The following is a 17500-nucleotide window of genomic DNA, read 5'->3' as shown; positions in this document are numbered from 1 at the left end:
GACTTAATTTGCGTTAATTGTTACTTCAGTTTACAGTGTCCCCAATTAGTGCTCCAGCGCTAGAAAGACTAGACACTTAAACTGAAAGTTCCTTTTTTCCTATTACATTAATTGGGAGTAATTTCTTGCAATCTGCACAACCGTTAAGAACATGCTGGAAAATGCAAAACACAATTTTCTAAGATATCACTTGACATTTTGAGAAACTCTTTAGATCGTTTTTCCCTAAGACTGGTTTTCACGAGCGACGGAGTCGGAGTCGGAGTCGTAATCAGAAGCGCAGAGCGATACGATCTAGTGAAAATTCAAACTGTCGGAGTCGGAAGCAGAGCACCGACTCCGAGTTCGTCGCTTATGAGGCAGAGAAAACTGCATTGTCGGACTCGGAAAACCAGAGCTTGTTTTTCTGTTTTTCGAAATGAAGAGAATTTGGGAAATTGGAGTTTATGGAATATACGCCAACTGCCGGAGACACTGAAGACTCGCTGAGCTCCATACCAAAAAATCGCAGTTCTAAGATGTCGTCACGCAGTCACGCAACGTTCTCACTTGCTACTTTGTTCGTGTTGTTGTCAATGTTATTGTCTGACTTTACTAGAAACGGTTTGTAGTACAGTCAGAGTGGCACAGGAACGTGCTAGCCAATTCTATTCGGACGTCAAGGGATCGAATCCAATTTTACGATAAAAAACACAACATTGAGAACAATTTTGCGAAAACAAGAAAATGAGAACGTTGCACACTAAGGGAGAGGCGGCCACCATAGCAGCAACGGTTTTTTTCATCAAAATGGTCTCATTATCCCTTACCAGAAACCCATAAAGGTTGAAACGTGTAACGCGCGTTCACAGCTTTCGAATATTCAGTGCGAACTGATTGGTTGAATGTTTCAGTGCTAAGTACCATATTTGGAAATCCCTCGCTCTTGTTGTTCCAAACATGGTACTTAACAAATTGAATATTCACAAGCTTGTTTCCCAGCACACAAGGGGCCGTTACACGTTTCAACCCTTATGGGTTTCTCATTTCATGAGAGTTTGCGGACTCAAGGTCTTGGTTGAGATGAAAGAATACATCAGTGAAGAACTCGCAAGGAAGTGGATTCTGTGAGCACAATATAACTCTAAGAGCTTAAACTGACATCTGCACATTTCTCGATGTTACGCTAATTGGCTATTGAGCCAAAGCTCTACGGTGGAGTTAACTTTAATGTATTTGGAGATGCATCAGAAGCTGCCCATGCCACGGCTGTTTACTTCCGAGTTTTCCCTAGAAAGGCAAGGGATCTACTAACCTCAATTTATATGTCTACTATCAGAGTTGCTCCTGTTGGAAAGATTACCGTTTCTCGTCTGGAGCTGATGGGTGCTGTTACTAACGCTAGACTTGGCACATATATCAAAGACGCCATAGATTGTACCATCAGGCGCATTGTTTGTGGGACAAACAACTCTTCAACTTTACACTTGCTCAGAGCACTGGACGAAAAAATGGATTTACTCGAGTTTGCGAATTGAGCAAATATGTGGCAAATTTGGGGCTCTAAATTTGCTTTAACTTTGGTTTGACAGGTAAAGCTTGCGCAAACTTGAATGTTTGTTTTGTAGGAATTTGTGTGCAAATGTTAAGGAAATGTAATTATTTGCTTGGCATTTACGTGCTATGCAAATCTTTAATGTTTCCACAGATTTGCTCAAATTTGCTTCACCGCAAGGATAGAAGTTTGACTTAAACCGCCAATGCAAGCAAACATGTCGCAAAACCAATAGTTTGCATTATCGTTTGAACTGATTTTCAAAGGACCAAAGTACGTACATTTGCATTTTATTTACTCTCTTTTGCAATGGGAGCAAAAAGGAATGAATTGCCGGAATATGACTTTGTAGTAAATTTGCAAATTTCCTTGCTATAAGTATGGGTTATTGACCAAGCGTGAGGTCAAGATGACTGGATATTGGCCAAGTCCATTGGCCGGGTCCTGGATGTAGTGGCGTATGGAATCTACGAGTGGTTTAGTTCCCAGTAAAACACTCTCCTCCATATAATAAATATTCATATTTATCTGGGAGCAAATATGGTGATTTACAGCATCTTCGTTTTGTTGTAATATGCAATGTGCATATGATATTTGTTCACACATTTTACTGCTGTGGCAAACTTTCAATTTTTACATAAGCGTTATATTATTGAACGAAAACTGTACTGGTATTCGGAAGCTTTTGAGTTTCATCAGCGGCAACGTCTTACAACGAAACCAACCAATGGTAAACAAAGGGTGCTTACCATTTAGCCAAATAATCCGGATGAAATGATCGTTGCATAAATAAAGGTAAGCGATTTTCCGAATTTAATGACCAACCGGTTGAGAATAGCGCTTACCATTTACTACACAGCATTCTATCCCGCATATTTTACTCGATCTTTTCAGAAGTGGCCTGGAAACGGAAGGATTGTGGCAAATGGTAAGAGCATTTCGCGAATTCTGTTCCGAACGGAAAAAGAGGACTACCTCTGGAGGTTGTCCACAATTTTCGAAAGGTTTTCCGGAAAATTGCCTTTCCATTTGACCTCAGATTTTTTGGCTAAATGGTAAACACCCAAAATGCTTGGGCCTTCCTCGTTCCCAGGATCTTTTCGGAGGGGCAGTACTAGTTGTCCGCCATTTTGAATCACCCCGCCGCAAAGACCCTGGAAACGAGGTTTTGTGACGATGAAAAGGGAGTTTAAGAAACCACGACGGCTACGGGGACGAAAACGTCACTTCAAAATATACGTTTGAGCTATTCTAAGTATTTCGGGATTATTCAATTTTGTTTATATTATGCAATATGTGCGAAGTGTCCTAAAACTGGATTGGTACGGACGGATTTGAAGTAAAGAGCGAGACTGAAAGATTCGCAGTAGTTTGTCCACGTTGTCGTCAAAACCTCAAATTTGGTAATTTCACGTAGTAGTTTTGACGAGTACGGAAGAGAAATGTTTAAAAATGCGTGCCGCACGTGCAGCACGATCATTTTGGTTTTTTCAACCAATAATATTACTGCTTTTTGGCGTTGTCGTTACCGTAGCAGTTGTCGTTTCTTAAACTCCCTTTTAAAATTTGGTTATCAACGGTTTGAAATTCGCGCGGGCGATGTGCTCTTTCCTCTTTCTTTTCGTTTTCGGACGACCAAGGTTTTATACGGCGATTCCTTGACATTTGTGCAAGTGAAATGGCAGTAAGAATCGACGAAATCCGAAAGAAAGGGCAACGACCATTCAGGCCATAACGTCGGGAACCAGCCCTTGTTGTTTTACAAACACACACGCCAGTGTCATGAATGTTGAAATTATGGTCGGTCTTCGGAATGTTCTATGCCTATTTCAAGTCCACGATTTCCATTAATTCCAAGGCGACCAGAGAAACCTAGCAAGAATAGACTTCGCTAGCTGCTTGACATGAAACCGTTGAATATCTAGACTCATAAAGCTGTATGTACTGGATTCTGATCAGGGAGTTCAGAGACGGTGTTCGAGAAAGAATTCCGACCAACGCCAGCATCACTAATCGATAAAAAATTCATGACAGAAATAGAGGCCTGATTCATTGAAATGAGATTCGCATCATACATCCCTCCCTCTGCAAGGACAGTCTTTACTTTTGCAGACGTACTCCCTTAGTAATTTCAGGTCACGTTATTAATTTAAGGCCATTTAAAACAATACCAATAATAAGGAAAGGAGTATGAATGATATGTGACAGCTGAAGTCTAATATACTCAGCCCCTTATTTGCCACTTATTTTTATATGCCTCGTTCTTCAAACAATACTGTTCCTAGAATACATTTGTGGCCCGGGTATGCTATTTAACAATTATTCCTCGAGCCCGAATGGGCTCTGAGTCAATAGCCCATGAGGCCGAAGGCCGAATGGGCTATTGACTCAGAGGCCATTCGGGCTCGAGGAATAATTGTTTGAGTAAAATCCAACTAGTTGGTCATAAAAAAAATCGAGACAAAGCATCTTTCGCTAGTTAAAGCTAGACTTTAATTGTTGTTTTGGTTTTCAAAGCCGGCGCTTTTTGCTACTAGTGGGCTATAACAAATAGCCTACTAGTAGCTCAACCAATCAGAATGCAGCATTGATGATAGACCACTAGTTGGATTTTACTAAAGTTACATATATCTTTTCACAAGCGATGTGGTGTGCAGTGGCAAGGTTTGGTGGAATACAAATTTCCTGACATGGACACCGTATGCCTTCACTGTTGTCTCATGTCCAAGCAATGTCACACGTTTAGTATCTGAAGCCTTTTGTACCAAGCTTTTCAACAAACCTTGCCACTGCACACCACATTGCTTGTGCAAGGATATACTGTAACTATTTCATATGACATGATATAAAAGGTATTTCACTTGTTACAGTGTACTTGTCACTTGTTTTTCTTATGACATGGTATACCTTCATTGGTGTCTCATGACCAAACAATGTCACATGTTTAGTATCTAAAGCCTTTTATACCAAGCCATAAAAATAATTGTAACAAATCAGAATACAGGGAAGACAGTGAAATAATAACTGGATATGCAGCCTTATTCCACCAAACCTTGCTACTGCACACCACATTGCTTGTGCAAGGATAGATGTAACTATGACAATTGGTATACAAAGCTTCTCACATGTTATTTGTCACTTGTATTTTGTTTGCATGTACATGTACAGGTGTATGCGAGCCTTTACAAAAAAAATCAAATTGTCTTGTTGGGTATTCTATGGTAAAGTACTCAATGCATTACTAGCATTTCTCATGGAAGATTATACAGCTACTATACATGTACATGTTGAGAGCTGGCTATCTAAATAACGATTCAATGTGGGATCGGCTAAAAACTAGAACCCTTAAGGGGTTCAGTCTCGCACTATCTAACTGCATTGAACCCCCACTGAATGCTGTATCTTTCACGTTACGAACGCGTACGTTTAACGAGAACTCGTGCGCGCTTTAAGTGGGATTATAAGAGTGACTTGGTACAGAAAGATACTGTAGGACAGACGGATAGGGGTGCAAAAAATAAACTATCCGCCATCTGCCGACGTGAAATTAAAATTGACAAAATCTACACTTTGACTTGACATTATGATCAAGTAAATTATTGATATCTTTTTTTCAACGATGGGGTTTTATTACTTTGCTGTTATTCTACAATTACAAATGCTCGTGAAGTGACCAAACAAGTTCCGCTTTGCTTTGCCCAAGTTTTCGTTTCTTTGTTTTTCGTTTAAAAGTTTCTTCGGAAGTCTTTGTTAAAAGTTTGCTTACACATACACTTGAAATGGTAGATTGTATTGCGTGATTCAGTCATCTAATAAAATGGAATTTTATTGTTTTCGTGAAAATAAACTGAGTCATTTTTGTCAGTCCAATGTTATCTACACAAGGTAATTTAAAGCACTCATCCGAAAGCCAGAGAATGACATTATGAAGAATTTGGTGAAAAGAATGTTCCACAACGCAAGTTTTCTTGTTTCCGGTGTTCTTTTGCAGCGGAAACAACCGCCTTCGCGTCGCAAAGGCTTTTATCTTCTACCTTTTCTTTTTCGGGGGTTAAATTTGGTGAGCTTCATTCGTGGGAAACTGAGTTTGTGTTTATTTTGGTAAGGCAACTTACAATGTCTCGTGTAACCAAGAACTTTTTTAATTTCAGTAATGTTTATGCAAAATAATTATATTGTGCAGCGGCGCTTTGTTCCCTCGTAGTTCAAGGGCCCAAAAACTCAAGGAAACGACATTTAAACTCAGTGTTCCCATTGAATAATCCCTTATCAAAATTTTTGGTTTTCAGAGAAACACAAACTGTTTCCGTCTTGTTGAAATTGGAGGGGCGGACTTCGAAAAATACAACACCAGCAAAGGCACGCGAAGCGACGAATTGTCGTTCAAACCTGTGTTTTCATCGGGTTCTGGATGAGTGGATTAGTTTAGCGTTTAAATGATGATCCAAATCGTTTAACTGTCTATGCTGTTATTTTATTATACGGAAGAGGAAACTGTTTCAACGCTTTCTCCGAAGCGTTAAACGCTAACAGTTCTTTAAAAAACGATTTTGCAAAAGCGTTAAACGGAAGCTAAGTTCAGAAAAACGAAAGGGAAAATCGTTTATACCTTAGCATTGGTGTTTAAAACGGTTTGAAACGAATACGAAACGGTTTTCGCCGTTAAACGAAAAATCGTTAGTGTACGTTTTCCCTTTCCCGGTCACATATATATGTGTGTGTGTGTGTGGCCGCCTTGTTTTGCTTTTCAGGCCAATCGAAATTATCAATCTTCTTAAGCCCTTGGGGTTTTCAAAGTTGTAAATTACAAGTTTTCAGTTTTAGTAGACGATGATATGCTGCTTCTTCAAATGGATTATTAGAGCTCGTTCGCTAACTCTTTCAAATTTACAACAACAACAAAAACAAAAAAATAATAACTTTGGTTGAATTTCCAACGGCTATCAACTGTCAACTGAAGCCCTGTAAAGTTCTCCTTTGGAAGTGTAATAAAGAAAGTGTAAAACATTACCTCATGCTTTTTCTTCCTTGTAATGCAAAACGCCTCCTTAGCTTTGGTGCTTTCTTGAATCAACTCGCGTTATGCAAAGTAGTCATTTGTTACTGGGTTGCCATTGGCAATCCAGTTAGAAAATACCTTTTTTTTTTCTCTTCCTTGTCGGGAAATGTCTTTCCTGACACTCCCTTGGTAAGAAGTATATTTGTGGGTAGAGTTACGTGCGCGTATTTTTGGTAGGTTTCAGGGGCATTCGTTGGACACAGTATAATATTTAGTTTGCCTGCAAGACGTCGAAAGTCATCGTAACGCGAATGGCGTTTAAGTGGATCTTTAAACAAAATGCACCCTTATGGAGCTCAAGAACGGAAAGTCCATTCTATAAACAAGACAGGCGGTGAAAAATAAATATCTAGAATCTTAAAAGAGCTGAGTAAGGGTCTCAAAGTAGCTCCAAAATTATTCTGACTTTTCGCGTAAAAGAATAATCTAAGTCAAGGATGACTGCCAAGGTTGCATGTCCCATTAATTAAAACTAGGGTAAATTTACAAATTCATTCACCCATGTCGTGCGTAATTTCATTCTTTGTTGAAGCGTCGAGATCTATTTCAACTTGTACCACCTTGTTAAGAACGATACTCTGACCTTTTGCCAGAGAGAAAGTACGCAGTCCACAAGGCCGAGTGAAACTCGGTGAACAGGGTATCATAATCCGACTGGATGGAGGACAGTTCGAATTTGTACCCCGTCATGATAGAACTTTTCATCAAAAGCGAAAATTAAGGTCATTTTAACGAATTCTTTTCCTTTTATCACCATCCCAATAGTGCAGACAAAATAGTTTCTTTAATGGTCGCGTTTCATCAGGGTTTGAAAGTTATTTGATCACACACAATTTGCAAAGTACATCTTCAATTTCGACAGTGAAGATGATGCTTGGTGAACAATCGCTGCCTGAGTCACGCAAAGCGCAGGATCGAGACTCCCACGTTCATATCAACATATATATCAAAATATGAATACTTGTAATAGTTACAACTCAAACAACAAAGGTTTTAAGCTATTAATAATACTAGTTTGAAGAAAGGATTTATGACAAGTTATTAGTTAATTTTCTTTCTCCTGTGTTGGTTTACGTGTTTCGTAACTCCACACCTACATCTAATTTTACCATTGATAGATTTCCACATTTTTTTTTTTTCATTTTCCGCTGACGATTCAATGTGGGATCGGCTAAAAACTAGAACCCTTAAGGGGTTCAGTCTCGCACTATCTAACTGCATTGAACCCCCACTGAATGCTGTATCTTTCACGTTACGAACGCGTACGTTTAACGCGCGCCTTAAGTGGGATTATAAGAGTGTCTTGATCCTGAAAGATATTTTGGAACAGACGGATAGGGGTGCACAAAATAAACTATCCGCCATCTGCCGATGTGAAATTAAAATTGACAAAATCTACACTTTGACTTGACATTATGATCAAGTAAATTATTGATTTTTCAACGATGGGGTTATATTACTTTGCTGTTATTCTACAATTACAAATGCTCGTGAAGTGACCAAACAAGTTCCGCTTTGCTTTGCCCAAGTTTTCGTTTCTTTGTTTTTCGTTTGAAAGTTTCTACCCGAGTCTTTGTAAAAAGTTCGCTCACACATACGCTTTTAATGGTAGATGGGTTGCGTGATTCATTAAAATGGTATTTTATTGTTTTCGTGAAAATAAACTGAACCACTTTTGTCAGTCAATGGTTATCTACACAAGGTAATTTAAAGCACGAAACCAAAAGTCATAGAATGGCATTATGAAGAATTTTGTGAAAAGAATGTTCCACAATGCGTTTTCTTGTTTCCGGTGTTCTTTCGCAGCGGAAACAACCGCCTTCGAATTCGCGTCGGAAAAGCACTATCTTCTACCTTTTTTTTTTTTTTTTTCGTGGGTTAAATTTGGTGAGCTTCATTCGTGGAAAACTGAGCTTGTGGTTATTTTGTAACCACGAACGTTTTTTAATTTCAGTGATGTTTATGCAAAATAATCATATTGCGCGGTGGCGCTTTGTTCCCTCGTAGTTCAAGGGCCCAAAATCTCAAGAAAACGGTATATTTAAACTCAGTCTTCACCTTTGTGCAAAGGGAAAACAACTACCACGATACAGTCAAATTTACGGCTAAAATATCAGACTCAGAAATTACATTCTTAGACACGAAGTGTACAAAAGCGAGAGATTCAATAGAGATCCACCCTTGATGTGCAAACACATTATAAACGGACAGAGACCTTTCAATACACGAATTTCTATTCGTGTCATCCACCAAGCGTTAAGAAAGGATTCATAAAAGGAGAAAGGCTACGCCTCTTAAGAACAAATTCATCAGTCTTGACATTTAATAATAACATGCAGAGTTTCAGAACACGTCTAAAGAATAGAGGATACCAAAAAAAATTTTCAGAAAAAATCCTATCTGAACTTAACTTAACGGATAGAGAGAGGTCACTTGAAAACAAAGACAACAGCACACAAAAGAAAATATTGCCTTTTGTTACACAATACCACCCGGCTTTACCTAACCTCAAGAACATATTTATGGGGAAATGACACCTTATTCAAAACCAAGCGCACCTTAGAGAAGTATTTAAGAAGCCAACCATACTATCATATCTCAAAGGAAAGTCGTTAAAAGACACCTTAGTCAGAGCTAAACTTTGAAGGCATAGATTTTAGAATCGCTTGCGAATGGCAGGAGTCGCACAGGCCCGTCAACACTTTTTTAACATTGAAAATTAAACTAGTGAGTAAATGACCTCACTTTGCACTAGATACAACTCTCTGAGGTCTAATCAGTCACGTTCTTTTTTCTTAGGAGCAAATACCCGTTTCCTTTTGTCAATCTGGCTTTTTACATAATATTTCACCGATTTCCAGTCTTTCTGCTTAAGGGTATCACCGGCTGTAAAAATGCATCGATTTTTCCTGGAACATGTCTCTCCCTTATCCAGTGGGAGAGATACTTAAATACAGCTTCTATACCTGCCAACTCTCACGCCTTAGGCGTGAGTCTCACGCCTGCGGGTTGAAAACTCCGATCTCACGCCGGCTCACGCTTGCGGGCCAATTTCTCACGCCTGATTGAAAAATGTAAGCTGTTGCCGTCTTGCTTGACACAATTTCCAAACATGTGTTAACTCAGACCCACGTAAGGAACGAAAACCATGTGTAAAATGAATAAATGACGATACCTTCCTCGTGAAAAGCACTGGGAGCGGGCTCGCCTTTATACGCGTCTTAAGACCGGGACTGGGAAATGCGAGGGCTGTTTTCGCTTTCGTCACAGTATGCAAATTTGGAAGACTTCGGACGTCTTCGGAATACTTCAGACTTCTTCGGAAGACTTCGGACTTCTTCGGGAATCTTCGGAAATGATCGTGTCGTCTTCAAAAATCCCAGCACTCCCAGGATAAAAATCTCACGCCTATATCTCAGAGAAAGTTGGCAGGTATAAGCTTCCTTTTCATCTGTTGACCATTTTGTTTAAGTAGTGGGCTCCGCCGAAAATAAAGTAATTTACGTTAATCCATGTTTTTAGATATGATCTCATGGTATGTGTTTGTAAAAGCCAAAAAGACCAAATAAAAATGAACCTGGCGGTTGGTAACGAAAAAAGAAACACAGTAGTAAAATGGGTTTTTATGCTTCTAGCCTGCGTAGCAAGCGTTCCTGTTCGACAGAAGAGCTCCGAAACGACTTTCCGGAAACTGGCCGCGCGAAAGTTGGGGAAAGAGACTGAGGGAACGCTTGCAAGACCCCCAATTTCGGAAAAACGCCCACACTTTAACCGTTGACTTAACACACGCTGATTGACGTCTTATTAACAAATTAGCCAATAACAGATAACCATGTTAACACAATCAAATGAAACCATGTTGTCTCGCAGTGATGAGCGCAAATTTCTATTGCGTCGAGAAGCCTGAAAAATTTTTAGGGCTTCAACGGGATATAAACCCGCGATCTCGCGATACCGGTGCGATGCTCTAACCAACTGAGCTATGAAGCCACTGACGTTGGGAGCTGGTCACTTCTGAGTTCACAACTTCCCGTGATAAGTAATTATGAGTGAAAGATATATATGAAATTCATCATATATTGCACTGCGGGTATGAAATCAAATGAAACCATGTTGTCTCGCAGTGATGAGCGCAAATTTCTATTGCGTCGAGAAGCCTGAAAATTTTTCAGGGCTTCAACGGGATATGAACCCGCGATCTCGCGATACCGGTGCGATGCAAAAAAAAATTTTCAGGCTTCTCGACGCAATAGAAATTTGCGCTCCTCACTGCGAGACAACATGGTTTTATTTGATTTCATACCCGCAGTGCAGTATATGATGAATTTCATATATATCTTTCACTCATGTTAACACAAGTTGACTTCCGTCAAAACAAACCAAGGCACCGAGGAATCGAAACACACCCAAGCGATCAAGGCAGAATTTGCCAGTGTGATTTTAAAGTTAAATTTGTAACAGCAGCTTCTCAGCCGGGTACGACTGGTTAAGTTTCTTCTGAGAATTTGTTTAAACCCTCGAAAACAAAAGAAACTTACGGACAAATTTTGCGGTTCGGTTAACTACACTTTTCATCGACTGCGGGACTGCGGACCGCGGTACCACTCCATTTCAACACTTAGTTCATTGTTCATCGACTGCTGGACTGCGGACCGCGCTAGCACTTCATTTTAACACTTAGTTCATTCCTTATTCGTCGACTGCGGGACTGCGGACCGCGGTAGCACTTCATCTCGACACTTAGTTCATTGCTTATTCATCGACTGCAGGACTGCGGACCGCGGTAGCACTTCACTTCAACGCTTAGTAAATACATATTGACTTCCTAGCCGACTTCGGATTTCGCATTTAAATCACAGGCTGTCATTCCCATAGAATTTACCTCAACCACTTACTTGATCGTGTATGATGCTTTGAAATGGAGAAATCACGATGATACTCGAAAAGCCTGTTCTTCGTCTTTTTTTTATTTCGAACTCCGCACATCATGACAAACATGACCCTGAATTCTGTTAGCAAAACGGCCATTACATCCATACAGTTAAAGAGATAGCGCATTGACAGTTCTTGTTCCCTTTTGAATATAAAACCGAGAGCCAATTCGCTCAGCTTCAACACACGATTCAAACCCTTCCACATCTTCCACCATTGTCTTTGTCACGCTGGAACTAACAGATGAAACATTTTGGTCGAAATTTGTCACCTGTCAATCATTGCGACTGTGCCGTACCATTCAGAAGCCCTTGTTCGTGGACGTACGGGTTTTTCAAGAATAGAGGATCTTCTTGCAGGCCTTCCCTCAGTCTCTTGCCCCAACTTTCGCGCGACCAGTTTGCGGAAAATCGTTTCGAAGCTCTTCTGTCGAACAGGAACGCTCGCTACGCAGGCTAGATGCTTTCTGTGGAAGGAAGTACCCTGCGAACAGAGTTTCTTCTGATCTTCCAAGAAAAATCAGGAAAAGTAAGATCGAAAAGAGATTCTACACGCAGGGTAGGAAGGATGTACCGGGTTACGAAAAAACATACGAGTCCAGGTTAACTTTAAACCGATGATCGAGGATCGGCCTCACGGTAGTCACCAAGACCTTTTGTGCCGGGCCAATCGATCTACCTACAAGAGGCCTTTCTGCTTGCCAGTTCAACGAAAATAAGTATTAGAGGGAAGGGCTATGATTTAAGGTCAAATTTTACAAACTTTTCGTTATTGATAAAGCGAGGAAGAGTAAATCAAGTATCAGTGGTGTGGTAGGAAACCCAAAAAGCCAGTCATTGCCTTTGGAAGGTTTAGCAAGTACGGTTTCAGTCGTTTGTTGAGATCTGAACATTGCATAGGTCAGAAGATTCAATCGACACTCAAGAGTCAAAGAGAATTACAAAAGTCTTACTTTCATATCTAATTTGGTGATAGAGAATGCGTATTCCTTGAGGAATGTGCTCAAAATTTAGAAATAAATGCATTTCATTTTGGGACCTGGCGAGGGTAGTTCATTTTGAACAAACGTTTCATACTTTCCGACTTTATCAGTTAAAACCGATGAGTAGTATCAAAGAAATTTAAAGAAACCAATTTTTTTTTTTTTTTGTTTTTTTTTTCTGAACAAAGAACAACGGGGAACATCTAATAAAACAGCATTAGCTTGAACAAACTGTAACCAAAATAAACTGGTAATATTTAAAGTGACAAATGTCTCGTTTTTTATCAAATGATGAATAAAATTTTCGCACTGCACGAAGTTGGCAACCAGAAAATAACAGAAAAAATTGCTTTTTTGTGTGCTAATTACAAAAAGTCTTTCATTACAACATGCTTTGTTTTTGTTTTGTTAGTAACAAGTTTAAATTTCAACTGAAGCAGGTTACACTAACTAGCTATTCCATCTAGGATACCCCCCGTGGCTGAAAATAAAAAGAATTGTTTGTATGAACTAGCTTGGAGCGCTCGCTGGGGTCCCTTACTGGCTTCAACTGCGAAGAAATTGCAATAAGACTGATAATTATAACAAAAGTTCGGTGAAAGAAACCGTGTTACAGTATCTCCTTTTTGGTCTTCGCGATAACGTATTGCTTTAAACCTTGTTCAGTCTATTAGGGTGCTGAAGTTGCCAAAGAACTTAAACGATGAAAGATTAATTCAAATCGACGGCACAGTGTTTGTTTAATGCGGTGGGTCGACACGTTCTAAACCTGTCGCTCCTCATCACTGATCGATTTGTATTTAACCGGATCGCATTTTTTTCACTCAGTTAAAAAAAAAAACAAAGCATTTCCGGTGAATTGTATTAAGCATCGAACAATATAAAAATAATCCAAAAAAGTACTTACCTCATTAATGTTTATGTGGAAGGCCTTTAAATCCGTGTCAAAATACGTCCAGGTTAAGATCAGGTTTAAATATTACTTGCAAAATGTATTATTCAACAAAATTGGTCAAACACCCTCGCTCTCCTGCACGGGCTCATACGCTTTGGAGAGAGGGGTCTGGGGAGACGTGAAAGTAACTTACAACTATTGAAAGGGTTACTGTTTATCAGTAAATCCCTTGGAGTACTAAATTATGAAAACCTGTAATGGAAATCAAAAATTGAGGAGACCTGAAAGAAGATATCAGCAGGTTTGCGGTCCTAAAGCGTACAAGTCTTTTGAAACTCGACAAACCATGTATAATGCCCTTATTTTTCCCTATTTTGACTATTCCAGCTTTCTGCGGGGATACAAAGGGAAAGGGCTGGTAGAAAATCCACATAAACTTCAGAATATAGAGCTGCTAGAATAATCACTTTCTTGAATTATCATTTACACTGTCTAGAGATCTCTTGGATGAACTGGATTGGGAAGCTCTAGAAATTAAGATAGGATAAAGATACAACTTGCCATTTCGATGTACAAAATAACTCATCATCTTTCTCCCTCTTAAGAATGAAATATTTTGAAGAATGTTCCAGACGTTCACTCTTACAACCTAACAAATTCATCAATCAACTTGCATCTATATATTCATATCTTCTCGTTACCATGTAATATTATCCTCTATTTATTATTCCACTATTATGTCAGTTTACCATATTCGGTCAAGAGAAAGCCCAAAATATGAGACGGTAATAATCAGTAGTGTCTCGGTTTGACCGGTTAAGAACAGAGCAAATACGGACGGAACGGGAGTTTTTCAATGAAAGAAATTGTTTTAAACAAGATGCAAAGCCTGACAATTTAGCTTGTCATCGCTTGTCACTCGTCATTTTGTTTATCCAATCATATAAAGATCTTTGGCTAGCTTTTTGTGCTGTTTACACCTTTCGCACGCTTCCTGAAGGACAGATGATGCATTTTTTTTCAAAACACTCTTATCAAATTACCCTGCGAGCAGAGTCTCCTTCGATCTTCCTAGATAAGTCGGGAAGAGGAAAGAAGACTCTGCGAGCCGCCTCGACTTTCTTTGATTTGCCGCTCATCCAAAGAAATAGGTGAGTCAGTCCAGTTTCGACTTGTCAAACCTGTTTTTTTTAATTTGTGCGCATGATCAATGCCCACGCGTCAGCGTGACAATTTTTAACTGTCTAAATTCCCATGAGTATTTCCTCCGTATGTCGGTTACAGAAACTAGTTTGCCAGAATTGAGAAACCTATTAATTTTTCCGGTAAAAGTTGAAATGGCAATTTAAAAACTTGAACGATCTTGAGTTTCGAAGGAAATGATTCCTTGGTTAGAGTTGTTCGAAAATAGCCCTACTGTTTGTTTTGGTTTTGTGGTTTGCGGTTACTAGTCACGCGTGACTGACTCCCGACTACGTTTGAATTTTTAACGCATGCTCAACACGAAATGTCGAGGCGGCTCGCAGAGTCTTCTTTCCTCTTCCCGACTTATCTAGGAAGATCGAAAGAGACTCTGCTCGCAGGGTATTATCAAATAAAATTGAGGCAAAATAACACCTGTTTTGTAGTGGAATAATAAATCTCTTATTCGATGCCCCTGCGGGGCTCGGAAAAATACTACGCAACTCGCAAAATATCCGCGCGTATTATCTGTTTTATTACATCAATTTAGAAATCAGGTGATCCTTGCAATCTGATTGGATCTCGGCAGTGTGATTTATTCCCAAATCGCACTATTTTTAGTGGGTTGCCAAACCCAGTCGGAATCTGCGTTGTATTTCGTGATTTTTTTATTTTTTTCCGTGTCGGGAAAAGTCTTGCCTGTCACTCCCCTGCTAGGTGGTGTCTTTGTGCATAGAGTCTTCTAAGCGTATTTTGTTAGGTTTGAGGGGGGTGGGGTAATGCGTAGATTTCTCCGGTGCACACGGGAGGACATTTAATTATTATCCTGGAATGGCGTCGAAAGTCAGTGTAACGCGAATGGCGTTTTAGTGCATCTTCAAACAAAATATACCCTTATGGAGCTCAAGAATGGAACGTCAATTGGATAAACAACACAGGCGGTGAAAAATTTAAAGCGACTAGTAATGGTCTTTGACAACAATTTCATTTTTCGCCGTTGGATATCAAGTAAGCTTTGTTTCTAATAATTTACTAACTTGTTATTATATACAACACTGAGGTCAAATGGCAATTCTTTTATCGATTTAACAAACATTGAAGGAATCGAACTCCTTGAATGCATCACTGTGTTTACTATAAGTCGCATCTAAGTTGTCTAGCAAGTTACATTCATTTCAGTGACTCAACTCTGCAAAGGTAACAAAAAATTGGAAATGTGACTGTGAAAAATTATTTGAATGAAAGCTTGTTTCCTTTTTTTTTTCTTTATCATTTATGGTCAAAGTTCTTTCGAAAAGGGTTTGATGTGAACTGTCAGAAATTTATTTAATTGCATATGCTTTGTGACATTGATTGTGTGTCTCGTTTGCACGCACACAATTGAAATAGGAAGGTTTTCTTGCCTCTTATAGCAAATATGTTCTTTGTTTCAATAAATGTTTCGCTGGAAAAGATTTCTGTGAAATTTCCACCCTTTGTAAATTTATCATGTTGTGTGATTTTCGAGCTTAACAAATTTGCATACGTGTGTTGAAATGTGATACGGGGAGGATTTTTGTGGTAATGCACTGTAAGCAGCGCATAAGTCACGAAAATAAACAGGTCTGTTGGAAGCGTGCTTGAGTTTCAACAAAATGAGCCCCACAATCGGCAAAAAATTGTGACGCTGGTGAATAATAAAGTAGCTGCTATTCCCAAAACGATTGAATTACCTGGTGATAAATAACCTCGTCTTGGAGAGTAAAATTTTGACTTTGCAGAAACAATGGTCATCCTCAAGAGTTGGGCGATTGTGATCTTTGTGTTGAATTCGCACATTTTTTGTCAAACTTTCTAACACTTGAAAGAAAAAGAAAACTAACAAAAACAAAAACCCGGTATCTTGCCATCATTTGACACAGGTGCATCACTGTTTTGCGAGTAAACACGCTGCGATGTCACTTTCGATTTTGCGATTTACTCGGTGCAGCCAAAAGGACAATAACAAAATTCAACTCAGCAAAACTCTCCCAAAATGTTTTTCGCTGATGGTAACTTTTTATATTCGTGGTTCAAACTTAATGTTGTTTTCATGTCGTAAATTTTGTTATTGATGGCAAAATATTTTATTTTCGATCGACCGTCCTGAAAACTTCCTTCTGCTCTTCCTAAAAACTGTGTAGCCACAATTTTAAAGAACCCTTTTAGAGTAGCAGTAGTTACAGTACAGCGAGAAAAAAGCTCTTAGGCTTAAACAGTAACCAAGTGCTAAAATGAAAGCTAAAATTCTAAAAGAGTGCTTATGCCTAATCACTGAAACGAGAGCTTACGAGCGCTAGGCAGGCCCAAACACTTCATCACGATCAGAGCGTTACACAAGGCGATTTCGTGACCATGAATTCTGTCATTTATTTACTTTTGCATCAACATTTGTTTTGCATAAAGCAAGCTAACAAAATCTGTACCTTGCTTGGTTCGCATTTGTTAGCGTTAAAATAGAATTTTCGGTCCTATGCTTCTGTTACGAATTGGTATATTCAGTTAGGACGCCCATCCAGATACTAACCCCGCCGGAGATAGTTAACTTCACTGCACTTTTGTACTACAAAGCTTTTAGATACTCAGAGTGGACGCTTAAACTTGTGGTGAAAAGAAGTTGTGAGGTAACTTGAAAATGATCAACATGTCAGCCCAAAAGCCAATGTTTCTCGATTTCCTTTTATTTTCTTCAATCGTTTTGGGTTCAGTACTTTGCTAGTAACCACATGTCTTCTCAGGGGGCTATTTATCTAAGACTTCTACCATGGCACTACAATATACAATACCAAAACAATATCGTGTACTGTTAGAGTTACATCTTACGCAAAGACAACTTGAATCTCCTGGAAGACAAAACGCAGCTCAGTTTACAATATGGAATAAAGCGCTGTGTTACTT

General features: G+C 39.3%; 2 protein-coding genes across 6 annotated transcripts in view; one reads left to right on the top strand and one right to left on the bottom strand.

Moving 5' to 3' along the window:
- Positions 1-6661, bottom strand: part of LOC138059016 (potassium voltage-gated channel protein Shal-like) — a 50197-nt gene extending 43536 nt beyond the window's left edge. For 4 of the 5 annotated variants that reach the window (XM_068904500.1, XM_068904502.1, XM_068904498.1 and 1 more), the window contains exon 1: positions 6546-6661. The gene's annotated coding sequence lies outside the window, so the exon portion shown is untranslated. The remainder of the gene's footprint in view (positions 1-6545) is intronic. The other variant, XM_068904506.1, reaches the window with a different exon arrangement.
- The window catches only part of LOC138060786 (forkhead box protein N3-like), a 234556-nt gene that overhangs the window by 71782 nt on the left and 145274 nt on the right, over positions 1-17500 (top strand). The gene's annotated exons all lie outside the window — the stretch shown is intronic.

Source organism: Montipora capricornis, chromosome 8 (genome assembly GCF_036669925.1).
Source record: "Montipora capricornis isolate CH-2021 chromosome 8, ASM3666992v2, whole genome shotgun sequence".
NCBI classification, from domain to species: domain Eukaryota; kingdom Metazoa; phylum Cnidaria; class Anthozoa; order Scleractinia; family Acroporidae; genus Montipora; species Montipora capricornis.
This window is presented reverse-complemented; position numbering and strand designations above follow the sequence as displayed.